This window comes from Sus scrofa, chromosome 7, assembly GCF_054392235.1.
Source record: "Sus scrofa isolate SSC_HxYL_T2T_F1_AM1 chromosome 7, Sscrofa_HxYL_maternal_Yorkshire_Landrace_v2.0, whole genome shotgun sequence".
In the NCBI taxonomy this organism is placed as follows: Eukaryota; Metazoa; Chordata; class Mammalia; order Artiodactyla; family Suidae; genus Sus; species Sus scrofa.
This window is the reverse complement of record NC_139389.1, coordinates 76526405-76538590: the sequence shown is the minus strand read 5'-3', so window position 1 is coordinate 76538590 and position 12186 is coordinate 76526405. Positions and strand designations below refer to the sequence as shown.

General features: G+C 38.5%; 1 protein-coding gene across 12 annotated transcripts in view; it reads left to right on the top strand.

Annotated features, from left to right (window-relative positions):
* Window positions 1-12186, top strand: part of NUBPL (NUBP iron-sulfur cluster assembly factor, mitochondrial) — a 241101-nt gene that overhangs the window by 70656 nt on the left and 158259 nt on the right. The gene's annotated exons all lie outside the window — the stretch shown is intronic.

Genomic DNA, 12186 nt, shown 5'->3' with positions numbered 1-12186 from the left:
GTAGGGTATTCTAAACCTTTCCTGTGTACTAATAATTGGTGGACCTACTTCATCTCATCTTGCCACTCTTAAGTTCTCCTGGAAGAACAGTAGTGGAGCAGTCCCTTTCTTGCATCTGATTTCTGAGAAATAAATGTTGATTTCAGAAAAAGAAAAAAGGAATAGGAAAGTGCTGGTGAGAAAGCGAAATTGTGAAATTCGCATTGAATATCTTTTCTTATTTGCCAAAGATTCTTGCACCTTGGAGTGTCTTCTCATGAATATGTGGATAAAGGCTTGTTTTTATAAAACAGTTTTATTACTTACTTGACTTTATTTTTAAGTATTTCTTGAAACTCATGAAATGAGGTTGTATACATATATGTATTTTTAGGTCCGCAGGTGCGGCATATGGAAGTTCTCAGGCCAGGGGTTCAGTCAGATCTGTAGCTGCTGACCAAAGCCACAGCCACAGCAATGCCAGATCCAAGCTGCATCTGTGACCTACACCACAGCTAATAGCAACACCAGATCTCTAACCCACTGATCGGGACCAGAATCAAACTGGCATCTTCGTGGATACTCGTCAGATTTGTTACCTGAGCCACAATGGGAACTCTGAGGTTGTGTATTCTTGGCTACACTCTGCATTAAAAAAAATGGATGTGATGTCTTTAGTTACATGATTTCAAGTTATAATTTTTTAAGATGTATATTCCTGAACCTTGGCGTTCAACTGTATTTAATACACTTCTTTTATTTTTGCAGTCAGAGAACGGAATAGAAGGTACAGAGATTTTTCAGGTTTATTGCTGATACCAAGTAAATTGAAATGTCTATTGTTTAGCTGATTCATGAACAATGGATTGCTACAGAAAGAAGACCTGATTCTAGATCAGAGTTCTCCTTGGAACATTTAATGATGTCAACTTTATTTATTTATTTATTTATGTCTTTTTGTCTTTTCTGGGGTGGCATCCATGGCATATGGAGGTTCCCAGGCTAAGGGTCTAATTGGAGCTATAGCTGCCGGCCTATGCCAGGAACCATAGCAACGTGGGATCCGAGCTGTGTTTGTGACCTATACCACAGCTCACGGCAACACCAGATCCTTAACCCACTGAGCGAGGCCAGGGATCGAACCCGCAACCTCATGGTTCCTAGTCGGATTCGTTAACCACTGAGCCACGACAGGAACTCCATCATTATTCTATTATTAACTTTAATAGAAAGGTTTAAAGCAGCTTTTCTCATGCCTATTTCCTTTTTACCTAGCTTTTCATTTTGACATGGTCATAGTGTCTATTGTAGCTTGACAATTAATTTATAATATAAAAGTAGTCTCTAAATCTTTTTGAACTTCACTGGTGACATATAATCCATTAATTAAATTCATACCTGTTAGAAATGATAAAACTTTTTGTAATAGACTGAGGAGGATGTGGCAATGTGTCATTCATTCTGAAAGTGGCATTGTGACAATTGAAATAGTTTGACTTAACAGTAGAAATCTTTTATGCTTCAGAGCATGAACTGTTGTGAAGATATGGGGAGGTAGGAAAAAATGATCTTTATCATGGTAAGTTCAGCTAATGATGGTTTCTTCAAAACACTATTACTTATGGCGCAGTGGATTCCAATGTTTTAATATAAACCTTCAATAGTATTTTGTTAGTTTTCCAATCAGGTTTGCGTGGAGGAATTGCTGTACACATTTTCTGTAAATAAAAGTCTAGGGCAAAGAAAGTAATTTGTATCTGTAGTCATGAGCTGTTCAGTCTTTCTCTGTTAATCTAAAAGTATGGCTTCAGCCTATGCCAACATTCCATTCTGGTAATTTTATTAATTAAAGTAAAATACTTTTAGACAGTATCAATTTTGTTTACTAATACATAGGAGAAGATGGTGAAGAATGTGCCTTTAACTTTCCTTTAATGTATATACCATACATGTTTAGGAGTTTCAGTGTACATTTTTTCACTGTTAAATTTTGAAGAAATAGGACTTCCCTAGTTCACATCATAACTACTTGGCATTGTCTCTGCAGTGGCTCTGGTTCGATCCCTGGGCTGGGAACTTCCATATGGTGCAGGTGCAGGTGCAGCCACATGTCTATTTATTTTTATTTTTATTTTTTTTGTCTTTTTAGGGCCACACCCACTGCATATATAGGTTCCCAGGCTAGGGGTCAAATTGGAGCTGCAGCTGTTGGCCTACGCCACAGCCACAACAATGTAGGATCCAGTCTGTGTCTGTAACCTACACCACAGCTCACGGCAACGCTGGATCCTTAACCCACTAATGGAGGCCAGGGATCAAACTTGGATCCTCATGGACACTAGTTGGGTTTGTTAACCATTGAGCCACGACGGGAACTCTGCAGCCACGTGTTTTAAAAAAATTTTTTTTTGGAAGAAATACATTTTACATAGTGATGGATCTCACATTGCTGAGCTTTTGCAATTTATTTTTCACTAAAGTACAAGGAATATTTAAAGTACATATTTTCTCTGGATTGAGATTTAGCATACTAATGAAGTAGATTAAAGATTGTTCTTTTACAGTCTTAGAGATTTTGATTTTCAATTTTGTGGAAAGACTTTTGACTATTCCAGTGTCTTAGTCTATTCAGGCTGCTCTAAAATACCGTAGGTTGTGTGTAGCTTAGGCCGAGAGCATTTATTTCTCATAGTTCTTGAGGCTGAGAAGTCCAAGATCAAAGTGCCAGCAGATTCAATGTCTGTTGAGAACCTCCCTCCTGGTTCACAGATAATCATCTTCTCATTCTGTCCTCTCATGGCAAGAGAATTCGCTGGGATTTCTTTCTTTCTTTCTTTCTTTCTTTCTTTCTTTCTTTCTTTCTTTCTTTCTTTCTTTCTTTCTTTCTTTCTTTCTTTCTTTCTTTCTTTCTTTCTTTTTTTGTCTTTTCTAGGGCTACACCCTCGGCTTATGGAGGTTCCCAGGCTAGGGGTCCAATCGGAGCTGTAGCCGCCAGCCTATGCCAGAGCCACAGCAAAGCTGGATCCGAGCCGCGTCTGTGACCCACACCACATCTCACGGCAACGCTGGATCCTTAAGCCACTGAACAAGGCCAAGGATTGAACCCACAACCTCATGGTTCTTAGTCGAATTTGTTAACACTGAGCTATGACGGGAACTCCTGGGATTTCTTTTATAGGGGCACTCACCCCATTCATGAGAACTCCACTCTCATGACCTAATCAACTCCATAGGCACAACCTCCTAACACCATCACAGTGGGGCTAGCATTTCAACATAAGAATTTAAGGGGGGAGGTCACATTTAGTCCATAACACCTAGTTTCCATTTCCAATTCCAGTTTGACCTTCAAGCCCCTGGTTTTTTTTTTTGTTTGTTTGTTTGTTTTTTAGGACTACACTAGTGGCCTAAGGAAGCTCCCAGGGTAGGGGTCGAATTGGAGCTACAGCTGCCAGCCTACATCACAGCCACAGCAATGCTGGATCTGAGCCGCATCTGCGATCTACACCACAGCTCATGGCTACGCCAAGTCCTTAACCCACTGAGAAAAGACCAGGGATTGAACCCAGAACCTCATGGTTACTGGTCGGATTCTTTTCCGCTGCACCCAATGGGGACACCAAGCCCATGTTTTGAATAGAATCAGACTACTTAGATAATCTATTTCAAGTGAAAGAGTGAGTGAATAGATAATACTCGTATTCTCCTATTTTATTTTGGTATAATCTTTTCCATGTTACATTAAAAACAAGATAAGGCCACCATTGCAACTACAGGTTGTAACCTGCGCACTAAAACAAGGAAAAGAAGTAAGGATAATTGATGGTGAAAAGGGAAAAGACAGAATTGTCATGAATTCATGTAATATGTTTGTCTACCTAGAAAGTTAAAAAGGCATAATCAGAAAACTATGTGAAAATAGAGTTCTATTAGATATCTTAAGGAATATAAGATCACTGTATAACAATCAGCAGCTTTCCAATTCTAGTTATGGCAGTATGGCAACTTTCCACTTCTGGTTCTTCCTGTGACAGCATACCTTAAAATATTACATGGAATATTAACAAAAATTTCTTTTGTTTTCCCTTCTTTTTTGGGGAGGCTGCACTTGTGGCATATGGAAGCCCCCAGCCTAGGGGTCAAATTGGAGCTGTGGCTGCTGGCTTATGCCACAGCCACAGCAACATTGGATCCAAACTGTGTCTGCATCCTACACCGAGGCTTGCGACAATGCTGGATCCTTAACCCACTGAGTGAGGCCAGGAATCAAACCTGTATCCTCATGGGTACTAGTTGTATTCTTAACCTGCTGAGCCACAACTCTCCAGTTAAAAAAATAATATTGTAAAGCAGGATAAAACAAAACAAAATCCAGATGGGTTGAAGCTATTTATAAGAAATATACCTAAAACATAAAAATATATTCAGCTTAAAAGTTAAAGAATTAGAAAAGATAAATCAGACAAAATGAAAGTGAATATGTTAATAGACAAAATAGACTTTAAAGACTTTTAAAGCAAAAGTCTTACTGAAAATGAGGAATTATTACCTATAAATAAACTTGATATGATGGCCATATATAGACTATTCTTTTCAAGTACCTGTTGAATGTTTGCAGAAATTGACTATGTGCTAACCCATGAAGCAAGTTTCAATGAATTTCAAAGACAGTTATTGTTCAGGCCACATTTTGTAATTACCACACAATTGATTTAGAAGTTGTTTTTTTTTTTTCTTAACAAAATGGTAATTAAAAAAATTTACGCATTTGGAAATTAAAAGCAGTTTTAATTTTTATTTTATTTTATTTTATTTTATTTTTTTTTGTCTTTTTGCCTTTTCTAGGGCCGCTTCCCACGGCATATGGAGGTTCCCAAGCTAGGTGTCTAATCGGAACTGTAGCCACTGGCCTATGCCAAAGCCACAGCAACGTGGGATCCGAGCTGCGTCTGCAACCTACACCACAGCTCACGGCAACGCTGGATCCTTAACCCACTGAGCAAGGCCAGGGATTGAACCCGTAACCTCATGGTTCCTAGTTGGATTTGTTAACCACTGCGCCATGACGGGAACTCCAAATTTATTAATTTTTTTTTGGCTGTGTCCACAGCATGTGGAAGTTTCCAGACCAGGGATTGAACCTGCGCCATAGCAGCAACCTAAGCCACTGCAGTGACAATGCTATATTCTTAACTCACTGAGCCACTGTTGAGAACTTATTTTTATTTTTTTATTTTTATTTTTTAAAGCAAGTTTAAAAAATTGGTCAAAAGAAGAAATAATGAAAGTGAAAACTTGTGGGATAAAGCTAAAATAATATTTAGAAATTAGTGAATAGTCTTAAGTGTTTATATTAAAAAAAGAAGGCTGAAAATAAGATAACTATTTAACTGAAGTTAGAATATTGCAATAATCCCAAAGAAAGTAAAAGGAAATAAGTAGTTAAGAGCAGAAATCAATGCACTTGAAAACAAAGATACAGTAGTGAGGACCAACAAAACCAAAATGCCAAAAAACCGAGACCCAAACCCCCCCAAAACCTCATAAATTAGACAAATGCCTGGTAGGGTAGGGTTTTTTGTTTTTTTGTTTTTTTTGTTTGTTTGTTTTCATTTTTTTTTTTAAAGAGAGAAGGTCTTTGAATATATTAGAATTAAAAAAAGAAAATTGACAGATGAGACCATGATTTCATATATGAGACAATGGGAGTTCCCACTGTGACGCAACAGGATTGGCAGTGTCTCTGGAGCTCTGGGATGCAGGTTTGATCCCTGGTCCAGCACGATGGGTTAAGGCTCCAGCATTCCCACAGCTGCAGTGTAGGTCGCTACTGTGGCTTGTATCTTATCCCTGGCCCAGGAACTCCATATGCTGCGGGGTACCCAAAAAGTTAAAAAAAAAAAAATTAAAAAACAAGTATGAGAAAATGTTTGGACAACTCTCTACCAGTACATTTGGAAATTTTCTTAAAATAGGCAATTCGTAGAAAAATATATACCACCAAAACAGACTCAGGAAAAAAATATATATAGATTATTCCATGCTTATTTAAAAAATGGAATCAGTAGTTAAAAATCTTACTACTAGAGTTCCCTTTGCACATCAGTACATTACGAGCCTGATTGATACCCATGAGGATGTGGGTTTGATCCCTGGCCTTGTTCAGTGGGTTAAGGATCTGGTGTTGCTTTGAGCTGGGGTGTAGGTTGCAGATGTGGCTTGTATCTGGCGTTGCTGTGGCTATGGTGTAGGCTGGAAGCTGTAGCTCTGATTTGATCCCCAGCCTGGAAACTTCCATATGCAGCAGGTGTGGCCGTAAAAAGCAAAAAAAAAAAAAAAAAGAAAATTCACTTATCTTTTAAGGAAGAGTTATAGCTTTTTCTTTGTGTAGGGATCCAGTGAATAGTGTTCAGCGATGTATTTCTTATATAAACCTGTATATTTTATGCACAGCTTATTTTTATTTTTATATAAATGCTTGCTACATTTGCAACTCTCGGTAAGCCTTAGATTAATTCAACATAAGACATTAAAAGGTCTCTAAAGAGTTGTTGGCTCTGGGGAGTAAGAAATGGGAGTGGGTAGGGGGATTATTGATGTTTAGTAATAATTTTATAGTATGGCCTGACTTTTTAATGAGCATGAGTATGGTATTGAAGAAAATAGAAAGGAGGAAACAGTGCAGAGCACAATAGAGCAAAGTTATTACTCTGAAAATTTAACTTGGATGCTTTGGAAAGGATTGACAAAGTTATGTGGAAAAGAATATTGTTACCAAATTAGCTCTGGAGGAGATTGAGTTTGTTAGTTCAATCAGAAATTAAAGAGGGGTAATTCCCGTTGTGGCTCAGTGGTAGAGAACCTGGCTAGTATTCATGAGGACTCAGGTTCAATCCCTGGCCCCACTTAGTGGGTTAAGGCTCCAACATTGCCGAAAGGTGTGGCATAGGTTACAGGTGCAGCTGGATTCTGTGTTGCTGTGGCTCTGGCATAGGCCGGCAACTACAGTTCTCATTTGATCCCTAGTTTGGCAACGTCCATATGCGACAGGTGTGGCCCTTAAAAGACCAGAAAAAGAAAAAAGAGGGAAACCATAAAAAAAAGTGTAGATTTTTTTTTGCTATAAATTAGCTGTGTAATCTTCATAGTTTATTTAATCTTCCCAACTCCCATTTTATTAATATAAAAGGTAAGAATAAGGACAAAAATTCTTGTGCATTAGAAATTTGACTAAAAATAGGAATAAATAATAGGAATAAATGTTCCTAAACATTTTATTTTACCTCGGAACATAAAAATGTATACTTATTCACTGATCTTTTAAGGAAAAGTTATAGCTTCTTCTTTGTGTAGGGATCCAGTGAATAGCATTCAGCGATGTATTTCTTTTATAAACCCATATATTTTATGCACAGCTTATTTTTATTTTTATTTATTTATTTTTTTGTTTTAGGGCTGCATCCACAGCACATGGAGATTTCCAGGCTAGGGGTCTAATTGGAACCACAGCTGCTGGCCTACACCACAGCCACAGCAATGCCAGATCCAGTCCGTGTCTGCGACCTACACCACGACTCATAGCAACGCCAGATCCTTGACCAACTGAGCGAGGCCAGGGATTGAACCTGCAACCTCATGGTTCTTAGTCGGTTTCGTTTCCACTGCACCACAACAGGAACTCCAACAGCTTTCAATTTCAATCTCTTTAAAGAAAAGAAAGAACCTAAAGAACATATGATAAAATCTGAATAAGTAATCCTATTAGATTTTTATGACTTTGTCTTAAACTTTAGCACAATACTGGTCTAATTGCATAGGATAAGAGGTCTTCTAGTGTACTTTGTTACAGTGAAGAAGTAGGATAGGGTAAAGAATGACTAGGGAATGTGGCTGCACAGACAGTTTGATAAAATAAATTTATTTTATAGTAACCTCTTGTAATATGAAGTGTATTTGTTTTGTATTGAGCATAAGCAGTACATTGTTTTTCTCTCGCGATTAATGTAATTTCTTAGATCACAAAGTAGAGGTTTTTTTTTTTTTTCTTTTTTTTTGTGGTAAAGCATAACATAAAATTTACCCTCTTAACCATTTTTAAAGTGTACAGTTCAATGGTGTTAAATACATTCATAATATTGTGCAACTATTACCACCATCTGTCTGCATAGTTTATTTCATCTTGTAAAACTGAAACTCTCGGGAGTTCCTATTTTGGCGCAGTGGAAACGAATCTGAGTAAGTATCCATGAGGATCGGGGGTTCAATCCTTGGCCTTGATCAGTAGATGGGCAATCTGGCGTTGCCGTGAGCTGTGGTGTAGGTCACAGATGTGGCTCAGATCCCGTGTTGCTGTCACTGTGGTGTAGGCCAGAGGCTACAGCTCTGATTTGACCCCTAACCTGGGATCTTCCATATGCCATGGGTGTGGCCCTAAAAAAAGGAAGAACAAAACAAAACAAAACTGAAACTCTCTACCCATTAAACACCATTGCACTTTCCCCTGCCTCTGGTAGCCACCATTCTACTTCCTGTCTCCATGATTTTGACTACTTTGAATGTCTCACTTAAGGGAAATCATACAGTATTTCTCTTTTTGTGGCTGATTTACTTTACTTAGCATAATGATCTCATAGTTCCTCCATCTTTTAGCATATGTCAGAATTTTCCATTTTATGGCTGAATATTTCATCCCATATCTATACCACATTTAGCTTATCCATTCATTTGTTAATGGACACTTGGGTTGCCTCCACATTTTAGCTATTGTGAATAATGCTGCTATGAACATGAGTGTACAGATACTCTTCAAGACACTGAGACCCTACTTTCACTCCTTTTTGGGTATGTACCAGAAAGTGGACTTGCTGGATCATATGGTAATTCTGTTTTTAATTTTTTGAGTAACATGTATTATTTTCCATAGCATTTCCATTTTACATTCTAATGAACAGTGCACAAGAGCTCCCATTTGTCTATATTCTCACCAACTCTTACAGTTTTCTCTTTTTGTTTGTTTGTTTTGATGGCAGCCATCCTAATAGAGTAAGGTCATCTCTCATTGTAATTTTGATTCACATTTCCCTGATGATCAGTGATGTTGAATATTTTTTTATGTGCTTATTGGCCACTAGATTCTTTCTTTGGAGAAATGTCTATTCACTTCCTTTGTCCGTTTTTCAGCATTGTTGTTGAGTTTTAAGAGTTCTCTACGTATTCTGGGTTTTAATCTCTATGAGAAAAATGATTTACAAATATTTTTCCCAGCCTGTGGGTTGCCTTTTTACTCTGTTGATACTGTCTCTTGATGCATGACATTCAGAAATTTTCATTGAACTCCAGTTTGTCTATTGTTTGTTTTTTTTCTTTATTTCTCTCCCTCCCTCCATCCCTCTTTCTTTCTCTCTCCCTCCATCCCTTCCTTCCTTCCTTTTCTCTTTCTTTCTTTCTCTAATTGTTTTTTTCTTTTACTATCTTTCTTCCTCTTTTTTCCTCCCTCCCTGGGCCAGGGGTCAAATTGGAGCTGCAGCTGACAGCCTGTGCCATAGTCATGGCAACACTGGATCCAAGCCACATCTGCATCCTGTGTTGCAGCTTGAAGCAATGCAGAATCCTTAACCCATTGAGCAAGGCCAGGGATCCACCCCACATCCTCACAGAGACAACATTGAGTCCTTAACCCACTGAGCCTCAATGGGAACTCCCCTGTTGATTCTTTTATTGCCTGTGACTTTGGTGTCAGATCCAAGAAATCCTTGCCAAATCCATTGATAGGAAACTCATGCCCCTCCCCCCCTGTATTTTCTTCTCAGAGTCTTATAGTTTTAGCTCTTACATTTAGGCTTTTGATCCATTTTGAGTAAATTTTTGTCTTGTGGTATTAGGTAAGGATCCAACTTCATTCTTTTGCATGTGGATATCCAGTTTTCCTAGCTTTTCCCACATTGAACTGTCTCTTGAAAAATCATTTGATTATATATGTAGGGTTTATTTCTGGGCTCTCTGTTCTTTTCTGTTGATGTTTGCCTTTGTGCCAGTACCACACTGTCTTGATTGTTGCAGCTTCGTAGTAAGTTTTAGAATAAGGAAGTTTGAGTTCTTAGGCTCTGTTCTTTTTTTTCAAGATTGATTTGAATGGGAGTTCTTATTGTAGGTTAAGAACTCAACATAGTGTCTGTGAGGATGCAGGTACCATCCCTGGCCTTGCTTATTGGGTTAAGGGTCTAGAGTTGCTGCAAGCTGTGATGTGGGTCTCAGATGCCCACAAGCTGTGGCATAGGTTGGAAATGGGACTCAGATCTTGGTGTTGCCATGGCTGCAGTGTAGGCTTACAAGTATAGCTCTGATTCAAACCCCTAGCCTGGGGACTTCCATATGCCACAGGTGTGGCTGTAAAAATAATAATAAAAAATATTTATTTGCATATTTGGGATCCCTTGAGATTCCATAAGAATTTTAGGATGGGTTTTTCTATTTCTATAAAAAACACCAGGAGTTTCCCTGTGGCACGGTGGGTTAAGGACCTGGCATTGTTACGGCAGCAGCTTGGGTTGCTGTTGTGTGTGTAATGTTATCAGCATTTTGATAGGGATTATATTGATTCTGTAGATTTCTTTGGGTAGTATTGACGTCTTAACAACATTAAGTCTTCCAGTTAATGAACATGGGATGTGTTTATATTTATTTATGTCTTCTTTAATTTCTTTCAGTATGCTTTGTAGTTTTTATTGTGCAAGTCTTTTACCTTCTTGGTCATGTCAATTTCAGAGTATTTAATTCTTTCTGATTTTGTTATAAACAGAATTTTCATAATTTCCTTTTCAGATTGCTCTTTGGTAATATATAGAAATGCAACTGATATTTGTATTTTGACTTTGTTTCCTGCTACTTTACCAAATTTGTTTATTAGCGCTAATAGATTTTTTTTTGTGGAATTTTGGGGGTTTTCTATATATAAGATCATAACATCAGAGTTCCCATTGTGGTAATGAACCTGACTCGTATCCATGAGGCTGTGAGTTCCAAACCTGGCCTTGCTCAGTGGATTAAGGATCTGGCATTACCATGAGCTGTGTATACATTGTAGATCAGACTTGGATCCTGCGCTGCTGTGGCTGTGGCTTAGGCCAGCCGCTGCAGTTTCAATTCGACCCTTAGCCTGCCTGGGAACTTTGATATGCCATGGATATGCCCCTCAAGAGCAAAACAAAACAAAACAAAACAAAACAAACAAAAAAACCAAAAAAACCCAAAAAAACACATAACATCTGTGAAAAGAGAAAACTTTACTTCTTCCTTTCTAATTTGGGTAGTGTTTGTTTCTCTTTCTTGCTTCATTGCTATGGCTATAACTTTCAGTATTATGTTGAGTGGAACTGGCAAATATGTACATCCTTGTTTTATTCCTGATCCTAGAGGAAGATGTTCAGTGTTTTACTGTTGAATGTGATGCTTGCTTTTGTTTTTTCGTATTTGGCTTTTATTATGTTGAGAAACAAAATAGAGTTTTGTTACTTTTTTAGATTTTTTTTGGTTTTTCAATTTTTTCAATTTTTTTTCTTTTTATGGCTGCACTCATGGCATATGGAAGTTCCCAGGCTAGGGGTTGAATTGGAGCTACAGCTGCTTGGTCTACGCCATAGGCACAGCAACACCAGATCCAAGCCATGTCTGTGATGTACATCACAGCTCACTGCAATGCCACATCCTTAACCCACTGAATGAGGATACTAGTCGGGTTTGTTACTGCTGAGCCACAATGGGAACTCCCCTCACCCCTTTTTTTTAAAATAGCCGCATCCATGGCATGTGGAAGTTCCTGGGCCAGAGATTGAATCCAAGCTGCAGCTGTGACCTGTTCTGCAGCTGTGGCAATGCCGGATCCTAAAGTAAAACCTACTGCACTGGGCCAGGGATTGAACCCACACCTCTGCAGCAACCTGAGCTGGTGCAGTCAGTTTCTTAACTCACTGCGCTGCTGTGGGAACTCCAAAGATGAATTATTTCTTACTAAAACTGTGTCCCGCCTATTTTTATTTATTTTTATTTTTTATTTTTTTGTCTTTTTGCCATTTCTTGGGCCGCTCTTGCGGCATATGGAGGTTCCCAGGCTAGGGGTTGAATCAGAGCTGTAGCCACCGGCCTACACCAGAGCCACAGCAACGCGGGATCTGAGCCGCATCTACAACCTACACCACAGCTCATGGCAAT